The sequence below is a fragment of the Notechis scutatus genome, chromosome 1 (assembly GCF_049901735.1).
Source record: "Notechis scutatus isolate UNSWTSFEM ecotype Mainland chromosome 1, rNotScu1.2, whole genome shotgun sequence".
In the NCBI taxonomy this organism is placed as follows: domain Eukaryota; kingdom Metazoa; phylum Chordata; class Lepidosauria; order Squamata; family Elapidae; genus Notechis; species Notechis scutatus.
Window position 1 is genome coordinate 266987874 of NC_142009.1, and position 16058 is coordinate 267003931.

Below are 16058 nucleotides of genomic sequence, written 5' to 3' on the forward strand. Positions count from 1 at the left end.
CAAGGCTACTGTTGCTATCTTCATGTAAAATTACACCACAATGTAAAACCAAAATAACAAAGTTGTTGGATTGACACCTCTATACAGATGGCATTTTTTTTTTTTAGGCTTGACAAACGAGGCCAATATGCATATAAAAATTAGCAATAATGGGATCTCTGCACATTAGGGGCATTAAAATGACATATGTCATTCAACATGACAAATGTAAAATGACACATATTATGTCAAAATTTCTAACTACTCACACAACTTAAGGGGGTCAGTGACTAATGAGGAAAGGCATTTTGGAATAATGATAAACAGTCAATGAAGATGTTCGCACAGTACACATCCACTGTAAAAAAAAACGGCCAGCAACATGTTAGGGATAATAAAAAAAACAGTACTGGAAATAGAGATGCCAACATTATAATGATTAATATAAATCAATGGTGCAACCACTTTTAATTCAATTTCAATGTACTTATTTTTATTCCACCTTTATTATTTGTATTAATAATCCAAGGTGGCAAACATATCTAATACTCCCTCCTCTTATTTTCCCCACAATAACAACTCTGCAAGATGAATTGACCTGGCCCCAAATCATCCAGCTGGCTTTCATTGTTAAGGCAGGACTACAACTTCAGTGTCGAACAGCAGCTCCTCGTCGCGTGCACGTGTGAAGGCCGGAAACTGAAAGAGCAGCTCTCCAGCACACATGTGCATGCTGGGAAGCTGAGCTTCTGGTTTCCGGCAGGGGCATGTGAGCTGGCCAGCTGGTCTTTGCGTGTGCATGCGCACCAGAAACCGGAAGACCAGCTGGCCAGCACACATGCATGTACTGGAAACTGGAAGCTCAGCTTCCCAGAGTGTGCATGCACATCAGGGAGCTGCTCTTCCAATTTCCAGCATTCCCACACACCCAAAGACCAGCTGGCCAGTGCACATCTGCAAACCAGAAATGGAAGAGCAACGAGTGGCATGCCCAGAGAGATGGCTCTGTGTGCCACTTCTGGCATGCGTGCCATAGGTTTGCCATCATGGATGTAGAGGAACTAGAGAAGATTCTAAAGAGGGAAATTAAGAAAATCAAGGAAAGTTTGTGATGTTTGGAACTTTTTAGTCTAGGAAAGAGATGAATGAAAGGGGTGCGATTGACATGTACAAAATTATGGGTGATGTGGATAAAATGACAAGGAGAAGCTATATTCCCATTTCCCCAAATACTAAATCTAAAGGTTGCCCCCTGGAATTGAATTATGGAAGACACAATGCATTATCAAATTTTGGAATATTCTACCACGAGTTGTGTGCTGGCTACCAGCTGGGTTGATTTCAAAAAGAGATGGTCCAATTCATCGAAATCATGGGGATTAGTGGCTATTAGCCTTAAAAACAATATGGTTGCTTATAAAGTCCACCCATTGGGAGTGGGTTTCCTTGTGCAATTGGCTACTGTGACTGCTGGACTGGATAGGGTAGTCATTCAATCCAGCAGGACACTGCTTTTTTCTTAACAGAGGGGAGGGAAAGGGTATGGAATCACAGTTCTTAAACATAAGAGCAAAATACTGATTTAGTGAATGAGATCAGTCTGAACTGAAGCTGTTGTGAACTGTTGTCAAACTGCAACTAGTTTTCCTTCAGGATTCTGCATGTGGGATTGTGGTAGAATTGTCAATAGTAAAGGAGCTGTACTTTTTCCTGGGCTTATTGAGTAATCATGAAGAAGAAATGATGAGTTAAACTTTATCTGTTACTTCACCATTTCTCCAGGATTTCTCAAAGATAATATATGAATATTTTTTTTCTTATATCATCAGCAAACTCTGTCCTTGCTTTAAAGCAGGGGTGTCAAACTCAAGGCCCAGGATACAGTTCCGGCCTGCAGGGTGCTTAGATCTGGCCCGTGGAACTGCCCTGGAAACAGTGAAGGACTGTGGTGCTTCTGCCAGCAAAAATGGAGCCTGGGAGGACCACATGTGGTCCCCCCAAGCCCCGTTTTTGCTGGCAGAGGGTTGCAGGAGGCCATTGCAGCTGAAAATCGAGCTCAGGAGCCATTTTTGCTGGCAGAGTGCTCGGGCCACCATAGGCAGCCCTGACATAAGTGACGTCAAGCTGGCCATGCCCACCCTTACCACACCATCTCGGCCCCCTGAGGTCAAACACTTGATGTGGCCCTCAATGAAATTGAGTTTGACACCCCTGCTTTAAAGGATGAGGTTCAAATTCCTATTTGTCAGCAGCCGCTCAACACTGTTTAAACTGTCCTAGCTTAACCCCATCTCGTGTCAGAAATCCATCAGCCTGATAATGCAGACCAACATTCCAGAAACCAAATATCTCTGTTGATACCATATCTAAAGTCAATCATTCTCCTACTCACATATATTTTTTTCTTATGGTTGTGAATCATCAACTACCATTTCAGTTAATATTCTCTTCTTGCAAATCTCAGCTATATTCTCTCTAACCTTCAGATACCCGGCCTCTGTTCCTGTTCCATAGGACCATTCAACTTCTTCCCAAAGATTTGTAACTTCTTCCAAGGTCTCTCCACAGCTCCTGAATTTTACATTCACTTCTTTTATTCACTAGACTTGGTCCTTTGTTCTGTCAGCTTCTGTTGTAATTCATCCTTTGCTTGCTCTGATGAGTTGTTGGAAGAAATGTCCCTCTGGATTCAGTTCCAAGTGGGGAGAAAGACACTGGAAACCTGGAGGGTGTTTGGAAACATGGTTTAATGTTGGACAGGACCATATGGTTTGAGGTCCTGGGCGATTGAGCACATGGATGATAGAGAGAGAGAGATTTATACCCTCTCTTGGGCTTTGAACTTGCTTCCTGTTCCTGTAGAAAGGGCATGTATTCTGATTGGTTGTCAGACTCCCATGGGGCCATGCAGGGGTAACTTTGTAGGGTGTCTTGAGCCCCAGACTTGGTTGAACCTTGCTGGGTGATGTCATCTTCCCAGGTGCCATGTGGTGAAATGGGTAGAGGGCTAATCCTATTATGTGCTAAGAGTGAAGGTCTTTTGTGTTGTAGATAAGCTGACCCAGCCTTTTGTCTTGTAGATAGGATGGCCCAGTCTTTCTGGGGCTATTAACAAATGTGGGGGCTCTCTCCCAAGAGCATGTTTCTCCTTTTCCCATCCAGGGAGGTATAATATTCTGCCTTTTTAATATTTCTTAGACTATTTCATTCCTCTGGGAGACGGATGGGTGCTAACTTTCTACAGTGTTTAAGTGTGGCTCCTGTTTCAGTTTCTCATTCTTTTCTTCAGGTACTGTTGCAAGGTAATATACTGGAACTGTATTTCAAATACATTTCAAGGAGAAATATAAACTTACCAAACTGAAGTACTTGTCTTCATTTCTGATTCTTAAGGCTTACTACATAGGTTTTTTATTTCTTCTGTCATCCTTTCTTAGGTTAGTCGGTCTCCACTTAGAGAGACAATTTGATAGAAACCTATACTTAAACTTTTCTGCCAAATTCCTCTTCTTTCTATTTAATCAATAGTGTCCTCATTAAAAAATAATTAGAAATAAAGATGAACCAGCTACTTGTACTTTCACTATGTCTCTACAAATAATTTTATCAAGAGTGTCATGGCCTACTTCTCAAACAGAAGAGGAGTTGGTAAGTCTTTTGCCTGGATTTATCATTTCATACTGAAGGTAGAGCATATGTGGTGTCATGCTCCCTCTAATACACGTGTGTCATTCATACAACTAGCAAATAAGCTTGTCACATTTTCCTCTGACAATAGTTTTCATTTGTAAAGAGATGGATGGATGGATGGATGGATAGATGGATTGGGAAACCATTGGTTTTATATGAAACCCCACTTGCATTCTGAAGTGGGATTTCATCATTATCATCTTCTTTATAATCATCATCTTTATAATGTACTATTCAATAAGATGCCCAATGAGCAATAATTCAAAATACAGTTATGATATTGGAATAGTAAAGACAACAGGCATTTATAAATATTCACATAATGTAATAACATTACAAAACCAGGACAATGTAGTAAAAAAAACCTAATTTATAGCAATTAAAATAGGAAAACCATTTAAGACAGATGCAGCAGCAAATTGCCAAAAATTGTCAGTAAAACAATTCACTTTAACTTCTAAAATTTACATGTTGTCTGATAATTAATGATCAGATTTACAGTACAGCTCAAAATGCATTCAGCTTTTTCTGCACTCTCAGCTGAAATATATATCTTTTTAAACAATTCTTACATATCCCTTCCTGGATATACTGATCATCTGAAGGAGTGACAGTCCATTAAAAGAACGGTGTCAACATGGTCTGACCAGCATTTGAATTTTTCAAGCTTCACACCAATCAAGCATAAACATGCACTGGTACAGACGCTGTTCACCACAAGCACATCACACATGCACTGAGGACTGTTTAAAAGAAGAACTGGAATTTTTAAACCAAGCTCTTCATTCAAAAGGTTACCCAAGCTGCTTCATGGACAGAATAAGAGGGAAAAGGCTGAAGTGGGAAGACCTGACACAGGTTCACCACTGCAAGTACTGCTTCTGGGAAATAAAACATTTAAAGCATAATTTTCTGGCCTTTCCCCCCTCATCTTATAGACCAAATATCCAAGTATCCTCTATGAATTTGAGGGTCTTCCCAAATAGGACATTGGCATTTGCATTGCCATCGGCACTGCATTTTCATGAAATATTCATCTATGATCATTGTTAGTCATCTTTCTGAGGCTGAAGTCAGATATTAGGAGTACAAGGATGGAGTGGTACATTGAAGAACAGGGAGACAGAATAAAGATTTCAGGCAGCAACCATAAAACTGCAATTGGAATAGAGGAATAAATCTACAGGTTGACAGCCGAGGGGAGAGGGAAGTAATTAGGGTTGAAGCGGCTTGCTATGCCAGCAGAGAAGTTCTGCTTTTGTGTCTTTGGAGGATAACACAGTCAATCAGTGCCAGAGTGCTTCAGATCAAGCAGTTCTGCCTATTCAAACATTTTGCTGACTGGCGTGGAACCAAATATATAGCTTGCTGTATTTGTAGAAACATTTATCTATTATTTTCCAAATGATTTACCAAATGAATTTACAGCGACAGCAAGAGCATTTATAGGGACAAAAAGATAAAATACCAACAAAATATCATCATTCAAAGTTTGGTGACAAAGAGTTCTAATTGCTATCCCCCTAAGACCATAATAAAGGACCAGCTTAACTACTCCTGGGAATTTGCTAATAGAATCTGCCCTTTAGAAAATCTTGTCTCGCAATACTGCCAACTCTCTTTGCGGAGCGATGTTCAGGAAGGTCTTTGATGATGATGGAGAGATCCATGCAGAAGGAGATGCTCTTAAGATATACTAGTCCCAGACTATTTGAATTGGCATTGGAAATAAACTGGAACCACTGTGCTGCTGATACAAAATCAGTGTAATTTGATTAGCAAGAGCAACAGCAGCAGACTGATATACCTTCTCTAAGTGGTTTACAGAATCAGCAGATTGCTTCCAACAATCTGGGTTCCTATTTTACCAACCTTGGAAGGATGGCGGGATAAGTCAACTGTGAGCCATTCAGAATCGAACTCCTGGAGTAAGCAGTGAGTTAGTCTGCAGTACTGCATTCTAACCACCGCACCACCATGGCTCTGTAGATTAGAAAAGTAATTGGCTGAGAGCATTATCATTGCCGAATATTGTATCAGTTTTAGTTTCTGAAAAATATTGAAGGCAGATACATGAAAAAGCCAATTGCAAACCAGAGAGAGAGAGAGAGAGAGAGAGAGAGAGAAGGGGTGGACCCTCACACCACACCCATACCCAGGAACAGAAAAAGGAGAAGTAAAGAGAAAAGTAAAGGGAAAGTAAAGGGAAAGGGGAAAAAGGAAAGAGAAAGAGAAAAAAATAGTAAAAGTGAATGTGGAACAGAAAAAGAAAAAGGGAAAGGAAGATACATAAAGATTTGTAACAGTCTACCTTCGTCCTCTGTTTTCATCAGTATATCCCAGAAAGATATCCATCTATCAGTATTACCCTTTTCCACAGAGCATGCTTAAAATAATTGGAGAGCTTATCTTTTCTTTTCAATTCAATTCCATCTTATGTTCCTATTTGCCATTCATTGAGCTTTAGTGGTGCAGTGGTTAGAGTGCAGTACTGTAGGCCATTTCTGCTGACTACAGGCTGCCTGCAATTTGGCAGTTCAAATCTCACCAAGCTTAAGGTTGACTTAGCCTTCCATCCTTCCGAGGTGGGTAAAATGAGGACCCAGATTGTTGAGGGCAATATGCTGACTGTAAAAACTGTTTAGAGAGGGCTGTAAAGCAGTATATAAGTCTAAGGGCTATTGCTGCTAAGTGCTAATTGCATTTTTTTCTTAAATGTCCACATTCTACAAACAAGATACCCAGAATTCAGGATGGTGTCCAACAAGGTACTTTAGGTGCATTAGAATCTCTTGGGATCATTCCTTTCCTCACTCTTTAAGAAGAGTCATGAATCAGGAAACAATGCAAAATCTTAATGCCAAAAATGTTTTTTGCTAAAAAAAAAAAAAAAAGTAGAAAAATCTCTTCTGAGCTTCCCAAGGTCAATAGAGAGAAGTCTGACTTCATCACATTTCATTGTTTTCTGCCTGCATATACCGATTATTGCCATCTGCCTGCTATTCGTATACGTAATGCTTGAAACCATGACAGGTATCACATCCCTCCCATCACATCATGGTTCATGAAAGGCTGAATTGCAGCCTGTAATACAAAGAAAGAAATTTCAATAGGGAAGCATAGGTATCTGAAGCTATTTGGCTTTTGCCCATGAACTCAGCAGGGGGTCTCACATTGCATTAAATCCAAATGTGGTTTGAGTGGTTTGCTTCTTGCTGTGAACCTAATGTTAGTTTAGTCACTAAATTGTGAATAAGCCAGTCTGTGAAGCCAATGATAGCAGCATAGAGGAACTGGGAAGGAAACAAAGAGTATCTATGTGGATGATTTAGCTGGGTTGTGAAGCCATTGAAATTATTTATGAAACTAAGAGCCATGATGGCCCAGTGGTTACAATGCAATACTGCAGGCTACATCTGCTGACTGTTAGCTGCCAGCAGTTCAGCAGTTGGAGTCATACCAGCTCCAGGTTGACTCAGCCTTCTATCCTTCCCAGGTGGGTAAAATGAGGACCCATAGTTGGGGGCAATATGCTGACTCTGTAAACCACTTAGAGAGGGCTGTAAAGCACTGTAAAGCAGTATATAAGTCTAAGTGCTATTGCTATTTAAGCATATAGAGTGGCTGCAGCTCAATGATTCTCAAGTGGTGGTGTACAAAAATCTTCTATGAACTGTTAATCTAGACACAGTGCTAGACTAGATTTCCCACCACCACCACATACCCTCTGTTAGGGTTTGAGGATTAACCCTAGAAGAGTATTGCAGCAGTAGTCAAGCCAGGCAGCCAAAGGAGAGCGGAAGGGCCCAGAGTATACACACACTGAACACAAACACTGTTTGTAGTTTAAATAGTTTTTAATCCAGTTAGAGTTTAAGCATTGTCATTCAGTCCATTAAGTCATTCACAGTATTTCCATCCAGTAAGACTCACTAGTATAGTCCAAGTTAAGAGTCCTTGCAATATCTTTATCAGCCGATAAAGATATCTTCTCCTCTCTCGGTTTCACTCTCCAGAGAAACAAACGCTGGATATTCAGTAGAATTACGCAGTAAATCAGCAAACAGTAGCAAACAATAACAGTTCAGTCTCAGGCACTCACAGTCAGTAATCACAGTTAGTCACAGCAAGACACAGTTAGTCGCAGCAGCACACAGTAACAGTCAGAAACAGTTACAGCCAGTAAGCTTTCCAGCTTCTAATGCTTCCTTATATTGTAACTTCTAACCGCACCCTTAATCGGCTAATTGCCTGCTGCATTGTGCTTAAAGTGATAAGCACTTAAACCATGATATCTAAGTTTTATATATTTATTCACCCAAACCATATTTGGTATCAATGTTATACCTAACATACTCCCCTTTGGGTGAAATAAATATATAATACCTTTACAATCTTATCCCATATTTTTCACAACTCTCCTGGTGCTTATTGGCACCTTGGGCTTTAGTAAAATTATCAGCTAAATTGTCCTCCGACATACAGTACTCTAGCTGAATCATCTTACTTCTTACAGATTGTCTCACGTTTAGGTATCTTAGATCTGTATGCTTGCTCCTTGTTTTTACTCCAATATTTGTGGCCATTTGAATTGCTGCCTGATTATCTTCATGAATAATTATAGGATAATCTACAGTTATACCTATATCAATTAACATTTGTTTATACATTATTAACTCTGTACATAACAATGATAAACAGGAGAATTCTGCCTCCATAGTAGACAAACTTATATGCTGTTGTCTTATTGACTTCCAGCCTATTAATGTCTTACCCAGCATTATGGCTGCTCCTGAAGTCGACTTTCTAGTGTCTCTTTCTGATGCAAAGCTAGCATCTGCATATGCACACAGAATTAAATCACCCTTTGGTTCTAAATACAATGAATAATTCATTGTCTTTTTAAGATATCTTAATATCCTCTTAGCTGCATTCCAGTGTCTTTCACATGGTGCAGAATTGAATCTAGCCAACTGATTCACGAGTACGATATATCTGGTCTAGACCAATTACTAATATAACTCAAACTACCAATTAAAGATTGATAAATCACCTTATCAAACTCAGGGCTTTGTACATCAGTGTTGCTAAACTCCTGACTCATTGGAGTCTTAGCTGGCTTACAAAGCTCCATCTTGTAATCTTTTAGCAATTTGCTTATCTTATCTTCCTGAGATATCTTAAAACCTTTCCGTGTTTTCTTTATATTCAAACCGAGATACTTCTTTATCTCCCCTAATTGCTTGATCTTAATTCTCTTTCCTAATGATGTTATTATTTTATTTGCTTCATCATTAGTTTCAGTTATCAATGCAATATCATCTGTGAATAGTAATAATAATGATACTTTCCCATTTGTCTCCCTCTTAAACAGACATGGATCGGCTAAACCAGCTTTAAATCCTATATTGTCTAATTCCTTTACAATATACTGGTTCCATTCATAGCCTGATTGTTTTAGACCATAGAGGCTTTTCTTTAACAACCAACAATCATTATTATCCTTATTTTCACTTTTAATACCAACAGGTTTTTTCATATAAATAATATGTTTTAATGGGGCGTGCAAGTAAGCAGTTTCCACATCTAAATGGTTAACTATATAGTTTTTACTAGCTGCCCACACTAAAGCTGCTCTCAAGGTTGCTGCCTTAAGACTAGGTGCAAACACCTCATCGTAGTCATTAGCATTCTGCCTAAAACCTTGGGCTACTAACCTTGCCTTATGGATTAAATTACCATCCTTATCTATTTTTACCTTAAATATCCATTTGCAGCCAATGGATTTCTTTCCTACAGGTAATTTGGCATTTTCATACACCTTCATATCACTTAATGAATTCAGTTCCTTATTCATTGCTGCATACCATCTTTCTTTTTCCTTATTAGGATACTTTTTAATTTCTTCAACAGAATTAGGAACTTGATTAATCTGACACACTGTGTTAGCCTGGTACCTATCAGGCGGTCTAGATATACGTGTAGTTCTTCTGGGAATTACAGGGCTTACAGGAGGACTTTGTTGAACTACTACCTGTTCATTTTCCTCATCCTGTTCAGCTATTGAATCTGTTTCTTCCTTTATGGGCACTATTTCATCCTGTATTTGTCTCTTTACTTTATTTTTAAAGTTACAGGGATGACTAATGGGATTTCTATAGGATTCAATAATTACATCTTTATTGGCATCCTGTTCTAATTTCTCCCATCCTTCATGTTCTAGAAATTGGGCACTAGCACTACATAACACTTTAGATGTGCCTTTCTCCCAAAATCTATATGCCCTATGGTTTGCCTGATAACCAACGAAGAAAAATCTTTTAGCTCTATGTTGCCCTTTTTTCCTGAGTTGTGCAGGAATATGCACCCATGCTGGTGCACCAAATGTGTGCAGGTAACTTAGATCAGGTTTCCTGCCATGCCATCTGGTAAATGGTATTTCACCTGTTGTTGTATTAACAACGTTGTTCAATATGTTATTAGCACACATTGTAGCTCACAGACCTAACATTGGTAAATGGTATTTCAGCCTCCCCACAAAGAATCAGGTAACCCAGAATCATTTAACATTGTTCTAACCATTGCCTGTAGTGTTTGGCCTCTTCTTTCAATAAAAGCGTTATGTTCTGGCCTGTATGGAGCAGACTTCTTATGCTCTATTCCAGCTACTTTAAGTCTGTTCTGGAATTTGTTATTAATAAATTCCGTACCATTATCTGTCACCAGGTTATCAGTTGTCGTTTAGACTTTCTTTCAGCAAACCTAAGCCAATTGATAAAATGTTGATATGTTTCAGTTTTGCTTTTCATTAAATAGCAAAACCCATATCTAGAATAATGGTCCATAATGCTCAGTATATATCTAGCACCCCCATACTGGGTTTCTTTGGACCTATTATGTCTGCAAATACCACTTCTAAAGGCTCTTTTGTATTTGAAACCATTTAGCCTATTTGCAGGCAATACCTTGCTCTTATCTTCACAGCAAACATTACAACGCAAATATTTATCACAAGATTTTAACCTTATTCCTTCAGATAACTCAACTGTACGTTTTAGCATTTTAAAATTTACATGCCCCAAATGCCTATGCAATAAATGGATACATTCTTCATGAGGCTTTATATTATTAAATACAGTTTGTGCCTCCCCTTTCTTACTATTATCTAATACATATAATGTTCCATTTAAAGCTGCAGTTACCCTTTTGTTATCTTTTTCAATTATGCAATTATTATTTTAAAAGTAATTACATAACCTAATTTATCTAATACCCTTACTGAAAACAAATTAAACTTTAGTTGCGGTACATACAACATTTTTATATCCTGGTTTATGTACGGACAACGTGCAAAACCTTGACCTTTCGCTTTCAGGTTCCAGCCATTTGCAAGAGATATATGTTGAGAACTTGTAGACATTTTTATAAATTTTGTCTTATCTCTTGTGATGCAGTGGGATGCGCCACTGTCAACCACCCATAAATTATTCTTCACATCAGAGTTGTTAAACGTGGCTAGTTCAAATGCTTTCTTTGGCTTTTTTACATTCTGGCTTTTTCTCTTTTTGCAGAATCTTGCCAAATGTCCTCTGCCTCCACAATTAAAACACTTTTTAATTGTGTATGCTGTTGAAGATAAATTCTCTTCTTCCAGGTGCTTTACTTTGCTTTGCTGGTTTCTTTCAAGCTTTGAAGATAATTTCTCTTCTTTCTTATCTTCTCTCAGCTCGTCACGCTCACGCCTTCTTCTGGCTTCTTCTAGTAGCCTGCCTGTAATCTCGGTTAATGAGAGGCTTTCTTTTGGCAATACTTCCAACGAAGTCACATAGTCATCATAGCTTTGATCTAATGAAGATAATATTATGTAGACTTGTTGCAGTTCATTAAATATAAGCTCTTTTTCTTGCAAATCTTGAAAAATGCTCTTCATACAGTTTAAATGAACTAACATATCTCCATTCCTCTGAAGATGCGTTGAAAAAGCTTACGTGTAAGATTTATATGTGCTCCTACACTGTCCCGAACATAAATCTTCCTGAGGTTCTCCCAGCAGTTTGCAGCATTTTCTTCTCCACGAATATGGACAAGCTGCTGATCACAGAGAGTCAGTCCTATGATGCATAAAGCCTGCTCATTCTTCAGTTTAAAGTCTTGTAACTTTTCTTTATCATCATCATTAGCAGGATCCCAGCTACTCACATCTGGTGGGTTTGCTATAATGTCCCACAAACCTTCTCTGCGTAGAAGTAAACTACATTTCATTGACCATGAAACATAGTTTGTTCCATCCAGCCTGGATATCATGGACAGTTGTGACAAATTTACTTGTGCCATTACTCTTCAGATATTTTGACTATTTTAAACTAATTAAAACAGTTTGTTTTTACAGTAATGTGCAACTCACACCAACTCTCTCTGCTATATCCTGGTTAGTGTGTGTATACTCTGGGCCCATAACCAATGTTAGGGTTTGAGGATTAACCCCTAGAAGAGTATTGCAGCAGTAGTCAAGCCAGGCAGCCAAAGGAGAGCGGAAGGGCCCCAGAGTATACACACACTGAACACAAACACTGTTTGTAGTTTAAATAGTTTTTAATCCAGTTAGAGTTTAAGCATTGTCATTCAGTCCATTAAGTCATTCACAGTATTTCCATCCAGTAAGACTCACTAGTATAGTCCAAGTTAAGAGTCCTTGCAATATCTTTATCAGCCGATAAAGATATCTTCTCCTCCTCCGGTTTCACTCTCCAGAGAAACAAACGCTGGATATTCAGTAGAATTACGCAGTAAATCAGCAAACAGTAGCAAACAATAACAGTTCAGTCTCAGGCACTCACAGTCAGTAATCACAGTTAGTCACAGCAAGACACAGTTAGTCGCAGCAGCACACAGTAACAGTCAGAAACAGTTACAGCCAGTAAGCTTTCCAGCTTCTAATGCTTCCTTATATTGTAACTTCTAACCGCACCCTTAATCGGCTAATTGCCTGCTGCTTGTGCTTAAAGTGATAAGCACTTAAACCATGATATCTAAGTTTTATATATTTATTCACCCAAACCATATTTGGTATCAATGTTATACCTAACACCCTCTATGGGTCAGATTACAGCTTCCATCATTCACAGCCAGCATAGCTCTGGGGTGAGGGGGAATTGCAACCTGAAACATTTGGAAGATATATGGTTGAGGAAAGGCTGGACCAAGACACAGAGTGAGACATGGTAAGGGATTCAAGTCAGCTGGTGTCAACGTTATATCTTCCCTATAAACGTACAAGTAATTTTTGACTTATGATCACAATTGAGGTCAGAATTTCAGTTGCTGACCAAAGCAGTTATTAAGTGAATTGTGCCTGATTCTACAACCTTTTTTTTTGCCACAATTGTTAAGCAAATCCTTGCAGTTGTTAAGTAAACAATGTAGTCATTAAGCAAATTCAGCTTCTGCATTGACCTTGCTTATTAGAAATTGATTGGAAAGATCACAAGTGACATTCACATGATGCCAGGACACTGCAAATGTCGTAAATACATCCCAGTTACCAGGTGCCCAAATTTTGATCATGGATGCTACTACAATGGTTATAAGTCTTTTTTTTTTTTCAATGCTTCAAACAGCCCCAAAACAAATGGTTGTACATAGAGGAATATTTGTACATGCCATTCCTGTAGTTACTATTCAGTATACTATTTAGCCAAATGATTCACACTCTTTCTCAGCTGCAGCCTCTGTTTTTTCCTCAACCACACATTTCTCCCTGACAAGGTTCACAATTTACATTTAATGAATGCCTTGAGTTCAATATTTGAATTAAGTAAAATATATCCCAATTCCTCATTTTCTGTTAAATGGGCGCTGTGAAAAATTGGTGAAAAGAGAATATATCTGAAGAATATTCAGGAGAGTATGATTAAATAGTTAGTTTAAAGGCTGTTGCTGCTGTGAGAATATTAACAAGTTATTGTGATGCCTCTAAAAATGTTAGAATTGCTTTGCCCCGAAAAGGACTTATTTCAATTTCAATCACAAGTCTGAGCAAAATGGCTCATGCATATATATAAAGCCCTAGGTGGGACTGGAATTTAAAATAGATGGGATAAACACAATAGATCCTTTAGAATCACAACACTACATCAAAACCACCATGAAGTTTTCTTCCATAAACATGAAATTCTAAAGATTATGGTGAATGAACACAATAGCTATAAATTCCATGAACTGAATTCTGGCATTCAAAATAATAATTTTGAAAAGTTCTAAATATAGAGAGGGGGAGCGGAGCTGGCATTGTGGCGGTATGATGTGCATCTTGATCCTCCAAGATCGCCGTCGATATCTTCACTGCTGGACAGTCCCAAAGGAACTAAACCATCCCATAGAGACGGTGATTGACTAGGGCATGTCCTGTCAATCTCAGGGACACCAAAAAGTCCCTGGTTGATCCAGGAAAAGCCCTTTTGCTGATGGTGGAGAGGCAGCTATTCAAGCTGCTGAAGCTGGGACAGCTCCGGAATGGAAGAGATTGAAGGAAAATGTGTCAGTTTGGTGAGATGAACTTTTACTTTTTATTGCTTGAAGAAAACATCCTGAAAGATTTAAAGTGAAATTAAAAGTGAAGAGAAAAGAGTTTAACTGGCGAAATTAAACTAGTTAAAGTGAAAGTTTTTTCCTTTTCCCTTTTTATTGGAACTTTGAATTTGGTAAAGTTACTTAATTTTAAACTCGACTGGTTTCTTTTAAATTTTCCATCTTTGTTTTTATTTTTATTTTTTTAACAATTTTTTGAAAGTCTATTTTGATTAAGACTCTTCCTTTGGATTTGAGTTTTATTTTTTTATTTTTTCCCAAATAAAGGAAGGATTCCATTTTCTTTTTTTTGTTTTTGGTATTGGATACATGAGGGGGAAGTGAAAGTGAAGGGGGAAAAAGTAGCACCTTCATCTATAGGCTTGGACATATTGTTTCTTTCTTTCCTCGGTTTATGTACTTGTGCTATACTCAAGGACTCTGAGCTTTGCACTGGAAAAGATAGTGGGATGAGCAAGGCAGATTGTTTATACAGGTGCCCATCTGTGCAACTAAATAATTAGAGCTTTGAGCTGAAGTTGAAAGAAAGAAGATTGAAGTGACCTTGAAAATACTGGAGCTAGAAACATTGAGTTGATTTATTAAAGAGCCTTGGATACTCAGTGGCAGTGGCTGGCTTAACTTTAGGGTTTTTTTTCATATCCCTTTTTACTCTCCCCCCCACCCAGTTGGATTTTTTTATTTGGATTTTAACCTTCTATTCCAGAAACCAGAACGTAAATCTTTTACTTCTTTTTTTTACCTCTTCCTTTTCTCTCTTTTCTTAAGAGAAACAATTGGATTAAGGTACATAAGTGCCTGAAGATTTTTCTTTCCCCCACTTTTTTTTTTTTTTTTTGGAGTGGCAATTGTCTGCCTGTACTCCTTTTTTCCCCTTTTCCCCTTTTTTCTTTTCTCTTTTTTCTTTCTCCCTCTCTACAGGTAAGCACTACCAGATGAGCAGAAAGACAACAGCACCAGCTTCCTCAATACCAATAGCCTCTTCACCATCTGGAAGACAACAGTCAATACAGACAATTTTACAACAGGAGAAAGAGAAGAAAGTGACATTACAGATGATTATGCAAGGAATTCAGAAGATTGAAAAGAGAATGGAGAATATTGAGCAAAGAACTGAAAAGACAGATGAGAAAGTAGAAAATATTCAATAGATGATGATGAAATATGAGGGTAGATTTTAAAAAATTGAAGAAGATACACAAAGGGACAAGAAAATTGGAGATATTGATACTCAATTGAGCGATGTCATAAAGGGCAGATGCAAACCATTAGGATGGGAAATTGACAGATCAGAATTTTACTTAAGATTTCAAAATGTAGAAGAAGGAAAAGGTGAAAATCTTGCTGAAATAATGACAGAAATACTGGCAGAAGCATTAGAGATAACGAAAGAGAAGTTGATGAATGGGATGGATGAAGTGTTCCGTGTCTGTACAAGATATGCAATGAGAAATAGACTACCAAGAGAAGTTCATATCAGATTCATTAAAAAGGTTATCAAGACACAGATACTGCAGGTGGTAAGAGAGAAAACTTTAAAGTACAAAGATAAAGAAATTGTGGTGTTGAAACAGATACCAACAAGAGTAAGAGAGATTAGAAGAGAATACTTATTTTTGACCAAAGAGTTACTTAAAAGAGGAGTAAATTACAGATGGTTGATGCCAGAGGCCTCTTGTTCACCTGGCAGGAAGAAAGACGCAGAATTGACACAGTTGAAAAAGCTGAGCTATTCTACTTAGAATATTTCAGAGGAAAGGAGGAAGAAGCTAGAAAAGAAGAGTCACTAATTGAATTCCAAG